We start from the raw sequence: 17,184 nt of genomic DNA on the forward strand, positions 1-17,184 counted from the left end.
TTATTGGCCGGCCACCGTTCGGGGAAATAGTCTCCCAAATCAAAACGGCCACGATGCCAGTGAAGAAGCAGTATTTATACAAAAATCTAAGTACAGATGTTAGTTATCTCTTGAAACTCACATGTTATTTTTAGCAGGCTCAATAAGCCTTTGTTAACTTTACAGAAAGAAAGGAACCCCCTAAATAGATTGTAAATACAATATATCAGATAGCTGACTTAAGCGTTGACTGAATTACAACCCAGTATCTCTTCGTCCAATCTGCCATACATCCCACGGGAGCATGAGATAAGAGCTAGGAGCAATCACATAAGAAAAGGAATATCCGGGGCTGAGGCTTTCATCCTTCAAGGCCATAGGCAGACCAGGACAAATAGTCCAGCTGGGTTTTGTTGAGACAAGAGATAAAGTTGTAATTCAGTCAACTTAGTTAGGTAAAGGAAGATCGTTAGGCTTTCCTGGTAACTAGCTTACATTCCATGGGAATATCTCAGGGGCCGTGGGAACTCGCCAAAGGCAGGAACTCAGCCTGTTTTTTTATAGCACTCTGGAGTTTGCGATTAGGGGCTGGGGGCAGGGTTTTTAGCAATAGCTGGCTACTCAGGTATCACAGTATCATGGTTAAACATACATGGGGGTCATAAAAGGGAAGTAACACAGACTTGCTGGGTCTGCTAAAATAACGTATATAAGTTTTCTCATTCCTTTGTTCAGACAGCCAGAGCTTATTCTCTGACTCCTTGTACATACAAGTAAGCTAGCTCAGCTATGCTTTAAAGTAAAATAATAAACAACATGGATTTTTTTATTACCTAGCTTGTTTGCCTCCTTCAACCAAACTTTAAGGTTTAACACAGGGCATCACCTCCCTGATGTCATGGTCATCTTTGAGAATGTAGAACAAACAACAATAACAACAACCTATCCCCTGAAATTGCTAGTGCCATCCCCCTGAAATTACCTTGTATTTAACTACTTTGTCTATTTTATATTTGCTTCCTCTATATTTATGTTATGTATATATATATATATACACACATATATATATATACATATATACTTCTTATCTCCCTCATTAGAATAAAAGTTCTTTGAGAAGAGGGATTATCTCATTGTTTGAATTTATATCGCCAATGTTTAGCACAATGCCTAGCACATAGTGGGTACTTAATAAATGCTTGTTGTTTGATTGATTTCTCACTATCTCCTACTATCGAGATGATTGTGCCACTCTACTGCCCACTATAGAATTTTGTAAAAATAATTTGGTACATTTGTCCACCTATAATATATTCTTTTATATGAACTACTCGTGATCTTTTTTTTAAATAAGTATTTACTAATGTCTTCTGTTTCTTGTATGATTATAATTAGTCCCAATATTTTTTCCCATTCCCCCCAGGCATTCAATATAACAGCTGTTTTTTTTTAAAGGGGGGAAAAAACTAGCACAATTGATAGCTACATTGAAAAAAGTAGCATACACGAATCTCTGCTTCCAAGAAGGGGTGGGTTGGGGGTGTCTTCATTCTTCATGTCTTCATTCAAGTCATACTGATCCTTATAATTTTGTTACATTCACTTTTTATTTTTTTGGTGTGTGATTGTTCTTTACATTTACATTGTTGTGGTTATTGTGTATATTGTTTTCTTGGCTCTGTTTACTTCCTTCTTCATCTGTTTATATAGATCTTTCCATGACTCACTGTATTCATCATACACATCATTTCTTATAGCATAGTAATATTCCATTACATTCAAGTACCAAAGTATGTTTAACATCGTTCCCCAAATGAAGGGCACCTACTTGGTTTCCAATTCTTTGCTACCTCAAAAATAAGCTGCTATAAATATTTTGGTGTATATAAGAATTTTCTTCTTATTCTTAGTGTCCTTGGTGGTATAAATCCAGTAATAGGGACTCTGGACTTAGTCACTTTACTTATGTAATTCCAAATTGCTTTCCAAAATGTCTGTATCAACTCAATGCCACCAACAGTGTATCACTGTGCCTATCATCACACAAGCCCTCCAACAGTGACTATTGATATTTTTTATTATCTTTGTCAGTTTGCAGGGTATGAGGTAAAACCTTAGAACTTTTTGATTTGGATTTCTCTTGATTTGGAGCATGTGTTCATGTGGTTGTAGATAATTTACAATTATTCTTTTGAGGACTTTTCATTTCCTTTGACCAGTTATCTATTGAAGATTGGCTATTGATCATACATACATACATATGTATAACATAGTTCTTGGATACCAAACTCTTATCAGAGAAATTTGACAAAGATTTTTTTCCAGTACGACCACTTCCATTCTTATCCTAGATGCATTCATTTTGTCAATGTAGAAGCTTTCCAGTTTTATGTAATCAAACTTATCTATTTTATCTTTCATAATTGCCTCTATCTCATTTGATTAATAATACATTTCCTACTGCACTTGTTTTGGCAGCACATATACTAAAATTGGAATGATACAGAGAAGATTAGCATGGCCCTGCACAAAGATGAGATGCAAATTTGTAAAATGTTCTGTATTTTTATATTATCAAGCAGTAATCATCAAAACTGCTTGGTACTGGCTAAGAAGTAGAGTAGTAGATCAGTGGAACAGGTGAGGTACACAACACACAGTAGTCAATGACTAGAGTAATCTACTGTTTGATAACTCCAAAGACTCCAGCTTCTGGGATAAGAGATAACTATTTAACAAAAACTGCTGGGAAACTGGAAAATAATATGGCAGAAACTAGGCATAGACCAGCATCTTACACCATATACCAAAAAAAGTCAAAATGGGTACATGATTTAGATATAAAGGCTGATACTATAAGTAAATTAAGAGAGTAAAGAATACATTACCTGTCAGATTTATGGAGAACAGAAGATTTTATGACCAAACAAGAGATAGACAACATTGTGAAATGCAAAATGGATAATTTTGATTACATTAAATTGAAAAGGTTTTGCACAAAGTCAATGCAACCAAGATTAGAAGGGAAGCAGAAAGCTGGGAAAGAATTTTTACAACCAGTATCTCTGATAAAGGCCTCATTTCAAAAATATATAGAGAACTGAGTCAAATTAGAGAAATGCAAATCAAAACAACCCTGAGGTACCACATCACACCTATCAGATCGGCTAACATGACAAAACAGGAAAATGATAAATGTTGAAGAAGATTGGAAAAATTGGAACATTAATGCATTGTTGGTGGAGTTGTGAACTGATCCAACCATTCTGGAGAGCAATTTGGAACTATGCCCAAAGGTCTATAAAACTGTGCATACCTTTTGACTCAGTAATACCACTTCTAGGTCTGTATCCCAAAGAGATCATAAAAATGGGAAAAAGACCCACATGTACAAAAATATTTATAGCAGCCCTTTTTGTGGTGGCAAAGAATTGGAAATGGTGGGGATACCCATCAGTTGGAGAATGGCTGAATAAATTGTGGTATACGAATGAAATGGAATACTATTGTTCCATAAGGAATGTTGAGCAAGCAGCTTTCAGAAAAAGCTGGAAAGACTTACATGAATTGATGCTGAGGTAATTGAGCAGAACCAGGAGAACATTGTACGTGATAACAACAACATTGTGCAATGATGAACTTTGATAGACTTTGCTGTTCTCAGCAATGCAATGGTCCAACATAGTTCAAAAGACTCATGATGGAAAATGCTATCTACATCCAGAGAAGGAACTGTGAAGTCTGAATGCAGGTCAAAGCATACTATTTTCACTTCTTTTTTTGTTTTTGTTTTTTTTTCTTTCTCATGGTTTTTCCATTTTGTTCTGATTCTTCTTTCACAACATGATGAATGTAGAAATACGTTTAACATGATTGTACATGTATAACCTATATCAGTTTGCATGCTGTCTTTGGGAGGAGGGAGGGAAGGGAGAGAGGAACTCAATATCTTACGAAAATGAATGTTTAAAACTATCTTTACATGTAATTGGTAAAAAATAAAATACTATTAAGTGAAAAAAAAATACATCTCCTACCATCCTGCTAGTCTAACCAGTAGGAAAATGTTGCAGTAATTTAGGGGAGAGGTAATGAGGCTTTCTATTGCTGCTTCTTCGAATTTGTTAATATTATATAGAAATGCTGTTGATTTTTTAACATATATTTTGTAGCCTGCAACTTTGCTGAAGTTATTGCCTTGATGGGTATCTTTCTTGATTACCTAACATTTTCCAAGTACAGTATATCATCATAGCAGCAAATAAGAATAGTTTTATCTGCTCTTTACCTATCTTTATGTATTTAATTTCTCTTTTCTTATTGCTATTTTTAGCATTTCCAGAACTATATCAAACAATTGTGGATAGAGTGGGCATCCTTGCTTCAATCTAGTATTTACTGGGAAAGGTTCTACTATATCCCCATTGCATATGATGCTTACTTTGGTTTTAGATAGATGCTTTTTATAATATTTTTTAAAAGGACTCTATGCTTTTGTTTTGTAGGGTCTTGAGCAAAAAGAAAGCTATACTTTGTGAAAGGCTTTTTCTGCATCTGTTGAGATGTCATGTGGATTTAGGTGTTTGGGTTTTTAATATGATTAATTATGTTGATTGTTGGACCATCCTTGCATCCCTGGCATAAATCCTACTTGGTCATATTTAATGATTTCTTGCATAAATTGTTATGGACTACTTGACAGGATTTTGTTTTAAATTTTTGGGTCAATATTCATGAATGATATTGTACCATAGTTTTCCTTGTGTGTTTTATTTTTCCTTGGTTTAGGTATGAATCAGGACTGTTTACTTTGTAAAATGATTCTGGTAGGGTGCTTTTTTTTCTCAATTTCTGAGAATAATTTGTGAAGTATTGGTATTAATTGTTCTTTAAAAGTGTGATAAAACTTTCCCTTGAATTTAGTAAGGCTAGGAATATTTATTCTTTGATAATTCATTTACGGCCAGAACTATTTCCTTTTTTAAGATTGGGTTATTTAAGATCTCCCTCTGGCCTTCTGATAGTTTGGTTATTTTATATTTTTGAAGGTATTCTTCTATTTCTTTTATATTCTCAGTTTTGTTAGCATATGACTATGCTTAATATGTTTTGAATATTCTTTTTATTTCTTCTGGTTTTGCTATGATTTCATTTTGCTCATTTGCTATTTTATTGATTTGATTTTTTGCCCTCTGCTTTTTAATCAGATTAGCGAAAGGTTTATCAATTTTAGTTTTTTTCAAAGAATCAGCTTTTAATTTTACTTTTTGGTTTCTATAGTTTTTTATTTACAATTTATCTACTTCTCTGATTAAAAAAGTCCTCCCTTTTGGTGTTTATGTTAGGGTCATTTATTTGTTTACTTTCTAATTTAAAAAATGTATATTCACTTTGTTAATCTTCTCTTTTTCTGTTTTGGTAATGTATGTTGTAGGGATATTATTTTTCCTCCAAAGATTGCTTTCACAGCATCCCAGAAATTTTGACATATTGTTTCATCATTATAATTTTCTTTCACAAAGCTATTAGTTGTTTCTATTATTTGGTCTTTGATCTGATTATTTAAGATTTCATTGTTAAACTTCCATTCGAGTCTGTATCTTTTGTTCGTGGTCCCTTAATCAATGGTCTGTAAAGGGTGCATTAGCTATTTCTGCCTTCTTATGTGTGTTTGCAATATTTCTGTGTTCTAATACATGTTCAGTTTTTGTAAAAGTTCTATGTAGTGCTGAGAAATATTGCTTTAATAGTGAAAGCTAGATTATAAATGATTACCTACTCACCAGAGGAGAGGAAAAGAAAAAAAATGCCTTTCTAACTAAATTCTCAGGTATGATATGCCAGGTCAGAGTTGTAATTGGTGGCTATAGTGGGAAGAGAGCAAGGTTTAGTATCAGGGAGTTCAAATCCCTCTTCTTAAGAACATTTTTTCTTCTTTTTTTGAGCGGGGAAGGCAAGGCAATTGGGGTTAAGTGACTTGCCCAAGGTCACATAGCTAGTAAGTGTGTCAAGTGTCTGAGGTCAAATTTGAACTCAGGTCTTCTTGACTCCAGGGCTGGTGCTCTATTCACTGCATCACCTAGCTGTCCCTCAAGCCTTTCTTAGACATAATGACTGTGTGACCCTGGATGATTCAGTAAAATTCTCATTGTCCCCAGGCATCTCTTTGTGATTATAAATTGCGAATCAGTTATTAATTTTTCCTGGTAGATCCTATTCCTCCCCTGGGAGTTACTGCTATTCTGACTCTACCATGGGAGCTTGAGTGTGGGGTTGGCAAGATAGCAGGTTGTAGAGATTTGCTGCATTTGGAACAGACTAAACTTTTCAGCGCAGGCTGATGGTGTACTCAAGTGAGATACAGGGTTGGGCTTCAGCAGGAGGAGTTTGAAAGGCTTTCATTCTGTGGTAGTGGTTACTTCACTTCTAATCTGTTTGTCTTTGGCTTATTGTGTCTGCCTCTGTTACTCAGACTGCGTGTGAATCTCGGATCCACTGTTTGTTTGGCATTCTGGTTTCAGTTATACCCCTTGGCTCTCTGAAGCAGGCCTGGCTGTGACTGCCCACTCCCATTTGAACACTTCTGGATCATGCCTAACACAGGTTAACGCTTAACACGCAGCAGGCATTTGACAAGTATTTATTGAATTGACTAGACTTACTTCCTCATGTGGCCCTACATGTTAATCCTAGCTCTTCTTTCTCTTCATCCTAAGAACCACAGATTCACAGATTCTAAGAGTGGGAAAGAATATCAGAGATCTAGAATCCTCTTCACAAAAATTCCCTCTACAAGATGCCTCAACCATTGGTCATTAAACTTTCACTTGAAGACCTCTTGTAAGGAAGAGCCCACCATCTTCTGAGGCAGCCCATTCCATTTTGACAGCTCTGACTGTGAAGAAAGGTTTCTTTACATTCAACTGAAATTGGCTTGTCTGCAACTTATACTCATCCCTCTCTTTAATATGATATCCTTTCAAGTACTTAAATAATTAATTTGTTGTGTTGATTTTCTAGTTCGTTTAGTTGAGTACTTAATTTATTGATCTCTTTCTCTAGTTTACTAATAAAGCATGCCAAGATATAAATATTCTTATAAAACAGGAATTCTTAACCCGTTTGTTATCATGAACCTTTTGGCTTTCTTGTGAAGCTTATGAATCCCACCTAAAAATAAAATTTTATGTAATTGAAAGATAAGCTAAATTTCATTTTGAGGTTTGTGAAAATAAAGATGTAATTTTTACTTTTCTAAGTTCGTGGGATCCCTTAAATCTATCCATGGACCACAGCTTGCGGCAAAGCTGTTTTGTTTGTTAGTTTGTTTTAGGTTTTGCTTATAAATGATGTGGAACTATTCTTTTCTTCTGGGTTTATCTCTTGGGCATCACTGATTCCATAATTTTTCTTTATCATTGGTGTTTTCTTTTGTTTATTCATTTTCCCAATCTTATCCTTCAGTTAGAACTTTATGTCAGGGCCAGACTCTGTATACTTCTGGAAGTAAAGGTGGGACATTGTGTGATACTGATTTTTTTTTGCCTGGGGTCCTGTCATTGCTTCTTCCATCTATTTGAGCATTGTGTTTGTTCTCAAGGATGTCAGGATAAGCTCAGGCCATTGAGCTGAACAAGAATGGTCTGAGTCAGGTCCTGGCTTGATCCTGGCACTTTTGGTACAAGCTACCAATGCCTGGCCTGTAGGCAGAGAGATATAGTGTTCAGATATGACATTTAAAAAGTTCAAGAGACATAGTTTCTGGGTAATTTAATCATTTTATTAACAAAGCTAATGTGTTATTAATAAGAGGTCAGTGGCATCCTTGAATGCCGAAGACCCTTCTTGTCAGTGGGCTCACACTTTATATGCCAAGATGGCAGCTGGTAAACAGGGAATTGCTTAAGCTCTCCCCCAGATCCTTCCAAACACCTGTAAAAAATGGCTCTGAACAAATTCTAGAGCTGTGGAACCCATGAAATAGCAGAGGGAAGCAGGTCTGCGGCCCAGGACAGCCTGGATGGTCCCTGAGAAGGGTCTATTGCACAGTGCTGGGAGTGGAGTGCAGCCCAGCATGGGCCACGTCAGGACAGACCAGACAGGGAGTTGGGTGGAGCAGGTGTCAGGGGCATGAATCACTGAGCTGTGGCAGTTACTAGGCTTCTCAACCCACAAACACCAAAGACAATGGAGCAGGTTAGTGGGAAAACTGCTGGATCTGAGTGAGAGAAGTACAAGGCCCAGCCCCAGCCCTGGGGGCAGCAGAGGTGGCATGGCCACAGCAGCAGCAGCAGCAGGAAGCTCCTGCGGCTACTTCCAGAGCTCCAGCTGTGGCTGCTTCCAGAGCTCCAGCTGCAGCTGCTTCCATAGCTCCAGCTGTGGCTGCTTCCAGAGCTCCAGCTTAGGTTGCTTCCAGCCCCAGGCCTACATGGTGGGAGGAATCAAGCAGTGGATCAGAGCAGGAGTGCAGGGATTGCTTTGCTGGCACAGAGGCAGGGTTTGCCCTGCTTGGATCTGTGTTGCGGTCCTGGTTGGTGGTCCTGGTTGGCAGGTCCTGGGGGAGAAGGAGCGCTGGTATAGCAGAGCTTGCAATGACTGTGGAGTAGACATAGCTCTGAAAATAGCAGTGAGAGGCCCCTATAGCTTGGGACAAAGTACTCTCCATGCTAAAGGCAGTAATACCCTGACAAAAAGCTCAAGGATCAAGTAGTTGGCTGCGAACATGAGCAGGCAGCAAAAAAGGACTCAGACTCAGACTTTGGAATCTTTCTTTGGTGACAAAGAAGACCAAAACATACAGCCAGAAGAAGTCAACAAAGTCAAAGAGCCTACATCAAAAGCCTCTAAGAAAAATATGAATTGGTCTCAGGCCATGGAAGAGCTCAAAAAGGATTTGGAAAATCAAGTAAGAGAAGTAGAGGAAAAATTGGTAAGAGAAATGAGAGTGATGCAAGAAAATCATGAAAAACAAGTCAATGACTTGCTAAAGGAGACTCAAAAAAATACTGAAGAAAATAACACCTTAAAAATAGAAAAAGAGCTCCAAAAAGCCAATGAGAAGAAGTATGCATTGAAAGGCAGAATTAGCCAAATGGAAAAGGAGGTCCAAAAGACCACTGAAGAAAATACCACCTTAAAAATTAGATTGGAGCAAGTGGAAGCTAGTGACTTTATTAGAAATCAAGATATTATAAAACAGAACCAAAGGAATGAAAAAATGGAGGACAATGTGAAATATCTCATTGGAAAAACCACTGACCTGGAGAATAGATCCAGGAGAGATAATTTAAGAATTATTAGACTACCTGAAAGCCATGATCAAAAAAAGAGCCTAGATATCATCTTTCAAGAAATTATTAAGGAAAACTAATCCAGTTCACTAGCTTGTATGCCCCCCAAAAGAAGTGAACGACAGGCTCATGGCAATGTGATCATCACACGCAGGAAAATGCCATACCACTATCATCAGTGTGTATATTCCTACCATAACAAATCCCAATGATGCCAAAGAAAAAATTTATGAAGACCTGGAGACCCTCATCATCAGTATGACAAAAGAGGACAAGCTTGTAATTCTGGATGACTTTAATGCCAGAGTAGGCACTAACTATCAGATGTGGCAGGGAGTCCTTGGAAGGAATGGAGTTGAAAACAGCAACAGCAATGGTCACTTACGACTGAAGACTTGTGTGTCTCATGGCCTTCTCATTGCTACCACTGTCTTCCATTTACCTAAATTCAATAAAACTACACAGATGCACCCTCATAGCAAACTATAGCATTTAATAGACCATGTTATTGTAAGGAGAAGAGACAGATATGATGTGAGAGTGAGGAAGGTTATGTGTGGTACAGAGTGCTGGACTAATTATAGACTTATTCTCTCCAAACTAAACATTCACATTCAACAAAAGCAGAGGTCCCAAGATGAAATGACTATCAGATGACTTAATGTCAACAGATTAGAGTGCTTCTCTGAGTATGAACAGCTTATTGTTAACTTGGAGATAAAACTGAGCTTTCAGAGATTTGGTGTACAGGACCATATTTACTCATATGGGCCAGTACATTTGCAAACATCAAGACTGTTTTGACAAAAATGTTGGGGAAGCTCAGAAGCCACTAAGCAAAAGATGAGAACTCCACAGGGTTTACCAGCAGGATAGTTCATTTGTCTCTAAGAAGGCAGCATTAACTGCATCAAAAATCAAGTGCAAGTAAAGCTTAGAGAGATGCAGGATTCTTGGCTCAGTAAGAAGGCAGATGAAATTCAGTTTTATGCTGATAGTAACAATCCAAAGCACTTTTTATGATGTCCTGAAGACTATTTATGGGCAAGAGACCTATGGTGCATTTCAACTACTCAGTGCTGATGGGGCCACATTGATTAGTGATAAGAACATGATCCTTGAGAGATGGGCTGAACACTTTCATTGTGTTCTCAGCAGATCATCATCAATTAATGCTGAAGCCATTGACTGTATACCTTAGGTTGAAGTCAGTCCCTCGCTAGCTGAACTTCCAATTGCAGAATAGGTTTTAAATGCCATTAGGTTTCTCTCATGTGTCAAAGTGCTTGGTGCTGATTCTCTTCCAGCAGGGGTCCACTGTTCATATAAAAGCTGACTGAAATTTCCCAGGTTATATGGCAAGAGGAGGTTATTCCCCAAGAATTCAAGGATGCCTTCATTGTCCATCTCTATAAAGGAAAAGGAAGTAGTTTTGAGTGTGACAATCATGGGCGGCAGGGGGCGTGGATCTCTCTCTTAGTCATTGATGGCAAGATTCTTGCCAGAGTCCTCTTTAAAAGGCTGATCCTTCACCTGGATGATGGTCATCTACTTGAGAGCCACTGCGGCTTCAGAAAGGGCTGACAAATGGTTGATATAGTGTTTGCTGCCCAACAACTCCAGTAGAGATGCTAGTTGCAGAACAGAGGTCTGTATACAACAATCATTGATTTGACGAAGGCCTTTGTTATTGTCAGTCAAGAGGGTTTGTGGAAGATAATGGCTCATCAGCATTGTATGGCAGTTTCACAATGGCATGCTTGCACAGGTTCTGGATAATGGATGATGCTCTCAGTCACCAATGGAATGGAGCAGATCTGTGTGCTGGCTCCCATACATTTTAAAAGCATGATGTTTTCAGCGATATTGTCAGATGCCTTCAACGAGTTCAGAAATGGCATCAAGGTCAGCTACCACACTGATGGTACATTATTTAACCTGAAAAGGCTACAAGCCAAGATTAAAGTAGAAGGAGAATTGATATGTTATTTTTTGTTCACAAATGACTGTGCACTCAATATAGCCTCAAAGGCTAAGCTGCAACAGAATATGGATGGATTCTCTGCCACTTGTGCTAATTTAGGCTTGACAATTAACACCAAGAAAACAAAGGTTCTCCACCAGCCAGTGCCATAACATCCATATGTGGAACCACTGGTTACAACAAATGGGGAAATTTTGAATGCTGTGGATAAGTTTACTTACTTTCTAGGGATGTACACACAGATGATAAGGTTGATATATGCATTGCCAGAGCTGGCTTAGTGTTGAGTCTCTGCAGGAAAGTGTGGGAGAGAAGAGGTATTGGGTTGCCTATGAAACTGAAGGTCTACAAAGCTGTTGTGCTGACCTCTTGTTGTATGCCTGTGAAACCTGGACAGTTTACCAGCACCATTCCAGGAAACTGAAATGCTTCCATTTGAATTGTGTTAGGAGATCACCTGGCAAGATAAAGTACTGGATGCTGAGGTCCTTTCTTGAGGTTAACTGTTAAGAATTCAAAATCTACTGCACAGAGCGCAACTCCTATGGACTAGCCATATAGCTCAAATGCCAAACATGCCTTTGACTAAAAGATTATTTTATGAAGAGCTCACACAAGACAAGCACTCACATGGAGGTCAGAAGATGTGATACAAGGATACTTGCAAGAACTTTGGAACTTGAAGAACTTTGGAAAGCATGGCATGCCTATATCATGCTCTGTACTCTGAGCAAGCAGAATGGCAGTAGCTCAAAAGAAACATGAAATGCACAAATTTAGAGACATCTTCACTCCAAATGTTCATATAGATTATTTGTGCTTGACTTGTAGTAGAGCCTTTCAAGATCATTTTGGTCTGATCAGTCAGACACATTGTACCTTGACCCTGATGTAGTGATGTAATTTTTGCCCTCTTGGAGCACGGATAATTATCAACCATGTGTGTGGGGTATATGGGGTGTTCAGGGAGGACTAGTACCTCTGGTGTGAGGGCTTGCCAAGCTCTTTTCAGGGCTGCTTATTTACCTTTGGTGTCCACTTGTCTCTCAACTCTCAGCTCTGGTTCCAAGAAGCTGTAGCATGCTCAGCGGCTACACTCCAGTAAAACTGTCTTGGCATATGGGTTAAACCAGGTTGAGGATAATTAATGGGCTTAGAAAAACATATTGGTGAATTAAGGGAATGTCTGCATGAGGATGTGAAGACTTACTGTGGTGGAATGGGAGGATTAAAACACTGCATCCTAGGCCATGACCAGTTGACCTGACTTGTCTTACCATTGGACTTCAATGACTCGAAAGAGAGAGTGAGGATGATGACTTTGTGCAACTCTGCCTCACTTAATTCCAACTCATGAGCTAGTCAAGACATCAAACTGTGATGTCATTGGTCTTCTTTGAAGATGAAGGGTGAACAACAACATTTATGTGTATACACACACACACATACACACGTCAGCTAGATGGCTCAGTGGATAGAGCTCTGGGCTTGGAGTGAGGAAGATATGAGTTCAAATGCAGCCTCAGACACTTACTAGCTATATTACCTGGGCAAGTCACTTAACCTTTGTTTGCCTTAATCCACTGGAGAAGGAAATGGCAAACCACTCCAGTATCTTTGCCAAGAAAACCTTATGGCCCTTAAGGCATACTATTGTCCATGGGGTCACAGAGTTGGACACAACCGAATGACTGAACAGCAACAAAATACACATACACAAGCACACATATAATTGGGGACTGCAAGGGAGGAAGTTTCATGTCATTACATGATGAAGTAGGAAGAGTTTTAGAAACACACTTCCCTTTTCTTGGTAAGAAAGTGGGACTATAAGAAAGGGGAAAGAGAATAAACATTTATATAGTGCTTACCATGTGCCAGGCGCTGTGCTAAGTTTTTTACCAATATTATCTTGTTTGATGCTCACAAAAACTCTGCAAAGTAGGTGCTATTATTATCCTCATTTTACAGCTGAGGAACAGAAATTAAGTGACTTGCCCAGAGCCACACAGCTAGTAAGCGTCTGAAGCCAGATTTGAATTTAGGTCTTCCCTGACTCCAGGCCCAGGGCTCTATACCTTGTGTCACCTAGCTACCTATGGTTGTAGAATGCTCATACAATGGCAGTGTTGCTTGGTTTTGCTTAACTATTATCTTTGTTAGGGAAGGTTCTCTGCAGGATTAAAATATTGAGAAATAGCATTAAAAAAAAAAAAGAAAGTACTTTGAATTTGGAATCAGAGGATCTGGGCTCACTTCCCAGGTTTGCTACTTATTTACCTATATGGCTCTGGCCAAGTCCTTAACCTTTCCAGGCCTTAGTTTCCCCATGTGTAAAATAAAGGGATTGGGCTAGCCACGTGCTAGATCTATTCTTGTAAATTATTGTTTTCTTAAAGGGAAAACCATTTAAAAGCTATTGAAATAAGATATAAGATGAATGTAACAACTCTTTCAGAGGGCTGTTCCTAGGATTACTGAATTACCAATTTGACAGGAGGTTTCTCTAATTGCTTGTTGAGAAAGGAGCTCTGTGAGCTCTAGTTAAATATCAGTGAGTGGTAGTTCTGAAGTGACTTGACGATACTCAATAGTGTGTGTTGTTCTTCATTATTGAAGAGGATACTGCCAATGGTAGGAACAGCATGTATAATAAATAATAGAGGACCTCTTCTATAATTTATTATTCACTAAATGAGTCCTAAAATATCTCAGCATGGGGGTTAAGTATTTTTATCTCCGTCGACATTTTATTTTCAGACAGAGGGATTAGGTGACACTGCCGAAATGTCCAATTAAGCTCTGAAAGGAATAAGGGACCTGAAATAAAGTTATTTCAATAGCTTTAAATAACAAATATCTCCATCTAGAATTCAGAAAAAGTCTCCAATTGGTGGGATGAATATTCGCATGGAAAAGCCTTTCTGGTCAGAAGAGAGGTTCTGGTATTGTTATAAATTTGTAAGAAAAGAAAAACAGTTAAGAAGGAATGGGGAAGGGGGGAAGCATTACAGTGGAGAGAAGAAGACATGGGGACAGGATGGCCGAGCTGAGCCCAAGGCAGCTTGAGTTAGAGGATGGTGGCAATGGGACCCATGATTAGATGGAATGGACATCAGGTGTAAATGCCCTGTTTCAAGAAGAATCCCCTAAATTATGTTGTTTTATGACTGGGAGAGCGAGTCTTAAAAGTTGTCAGCCCTGAGATAAATGCAACTGTCACCGTTGCCATTGCTACTTCATCTTTCTCAGGCATTTCCCGAGCACATTGTCAGCCTCACTTTAAATAATGGAAATACCACATTCGCCTGGACTCTGTCATCCCTGCCAGCACCGCTCTGCTTCTGAGCTGCTGAAAGCAGAAATTGTTCGCTTCTAGGAGTGTGGAATGTCTTCCATCCACCCTCACATTTTTAAACTAGATACTAGTAGAAAGGTGTGCATTAATTATTTTTAAAATATATAATAGAATCACAGATTGAGAGCTGCAAGGAACCTTAGAGGTCAACTGGTCTGATCCCTTCATTTTATGGTTGAAAAAATTGAAACCCATACAGAGGAATTGACAAAAAAGTTAAGAACCTCCGCTTGAAATCTGTGATCTCATGTTTATCAGTTTCCTGGTAAACAGGCACTCATAGATCATCCAAAGGAGATTATAGGATTCAGCACTGGAAGGAGGCCCACAGGTCATCTTCCTTATTTTACTGATGAGAAAACTGAGGCCCAGAGAGAAATTTCCTTCCCAAAGTCACACAGGTATTAAGTAGCAGTGCCTGAATGTGACCTCCGGTGTTCTGGCCCTACATCCAGTATTTTCCCCACTGTACCACAATCCTGGCACCTCTAGGGAAAATTGTTCTTTGAAAACATTATCTAAACAAATATTGCTTATATATTAAGGTCTTGTCAGAGGTGGCTGTCCTGCATGGCTAAGAGTGGTATTAATTTCCTCATTTATTAAATAAGAGGGTTAAGCTATGTGATTTCTATGGTCCCTTCCAGCTTTCACATACTATGGTGTGAAATTTAAAATTGGTGCCCTACTTTATTCTGTATTATTTATTAATTATTGATTCAGAATTGTATGTAATCATTTGAATCAGAACTTAGGAATTAGTTTGATTTAAAAGACAGTTTGAATACTTAACACAAGTATCTGTAGATGGTTTGACTTCTTTATAAGAGTTTAACTTCCCCACTTCTCTGGACTATAGCCTGGTCTCATTGAGTCAATGTGGTCATAAGCCTGGTCATCGTGGGACCACTTTAGTATATGTGGTTGCTGACATAGGGATCTCCAGAGGATGTTAACTCATTCTGTTTTCCCCTTATCCTTTGGAAACCCTCTTTTGCAAGCAAGTCAGTGTGATTATACCAAATGTAAGCCTACCCTATGCCTTTACCAACTATATAAAAGAGTGCTCTATCTGCTCTAATGCATCCCTGGCCAATGAGGGGCTTTGGGATCTCACTTGTTGGCAAATGCTAACTTTGATAATAAATGATCTTGCTCAGACTTTATGCCTCAGTTCTCTTCAATGCAGATTTTTAAAATGAGAATTGGCAACCTAGGTCTAGCTAGGCAGTGGGGGTGGGGTGGGGTGGGTGGGAGGCAGAAAGAGAAAAACTATTCACTAGGAACATCATTTTACAGATAAGAAAACTGAGGCTCAGAGAGTTGAAGTGTTTCAGAGGGGTGCACAAATTTACAAGTAGCAGAACCAAGGTCTTTAAAAAATTTTTTTATTTTCCCCTAATTACATGTAAAACAATTTTCAACATTTGTTTTCAAAACTTCGAGTTCCAAATTCTCTCCCTTCTTCCCTCCTCACCCTGCTCATTGAGAAGGCAAGCAATTTTTCTTGCCTCTTTTATGTGAGATAATTTACCCATTCTACCTCTCCCTTTTCCTTTCTCCCAGTACGTTCCTCTTACCCCTTAATTTTATTTTTTTAGATATCATCCCTTCATATTCAACTCACACCTGTGCCCTCTGTCTATATATACTCCTAACTGCAGAATGAGAAAGTTTTTAGGAGTTACAAGTATCATCTTGTAGTATTAATGTGCTCAAAGATCTTCCTCACCCATTCAATAGGCCTCAGGTGGGGCTAGGTGGGAAAGCTTGATTATGTCTTTGTTTCTAAGTAGGCCTAAAGCCTCTACTTACCAGGTACTAAGCTGATTTGGGCCTGAAGCCCTCAGGGCCCTAAGGGGAGTTGCTAAGACCAGAGCCAATGGTATGTGCACTGAGTTCTAGTCAATCATGAATTCAGCCAATCAGAGACCTGAGTTCTAGCCAATCAGCCACCCGGCTAGGACTGTATATAAGGAGATCCCAGTGTGTGAGAGAACCAGAATTGAAGAGGGACAGAAATGAAGGGAAGCAGAATTGAGAAGCAGACCTCAAGAAGACATCGAGGCAGCAGACATCAAGAGGGTGCTGAAGAGCAGACATTGAGAGAGCCAGTGGCAACAGAGCTGCAGAAGAAAGTGCTGAGTGCAGAGTTGGGATTCATGAGTGACTGTTTATAGGAAGGCCTCAGCACGGGGGAAGGATGACTTGGTTCCTCGCTATAATACTGTGTTATAATTTCCTTGTAGCTACATTGAGGTGAGCTTACTAGATTTGGAATATAATTACTGCTATATTGAATTGGGTTTATTGGTCTTGGTATTTGGTCCTCTGGTGTCTAAATAAATGTAATACTTCTGCTTTCTACCTAGAAAGTTTTTCTTACTTTGCGATTCTGAACCATTCAGGCATATTCATGGTCATCCTCGTGGTCATGAATCTTGCCTTACTGATTCACATCTTCCTGTGTAGGAATGTAAACAGTTTAACCTTATTAAGTCCCTTATGATTTTCCTTTCCTGTTTATCTTTTTATACTTCTCTTGAGTATTTGAAGATTGAATTTCCTTTTCA

General features: G+C 38.7%; 1 non-coding gene across 1 annotated transcript; it reads left to right on the top strand.

The window, feature by feature from the left end:
- Positions 1–2,445: 2,445 nt before the first annotated feature.
- On the top strand, positions 2,446–2,547 carry LOC118855616. Its single transcript, XR_005010785.1, has one exon. It is a non-coding gene; the product is annotated as a U6 spliceosomal RNA (small nuclear RNA).
- The last annotated feature ends 14,637 nt before the right edge of the window (positions 2,548–17,184 follow it).

The sequence above is a fragment of the Trichosurus vulpecula genome, chromosome 6 (assembly GCF_011100635.1).
Source record: "Trichosurus vulpecula isolate mTriVul1 chromosome 6, mTriVul1.pri, whole genome shotgun sequence".
Taxonomy (NCBI): Eukaryota; Metazoa; Chordata; class Mammalia; order Diprotodontia; family Phalangeridae; genus Trichosurus; species Trichosurus vulpecula.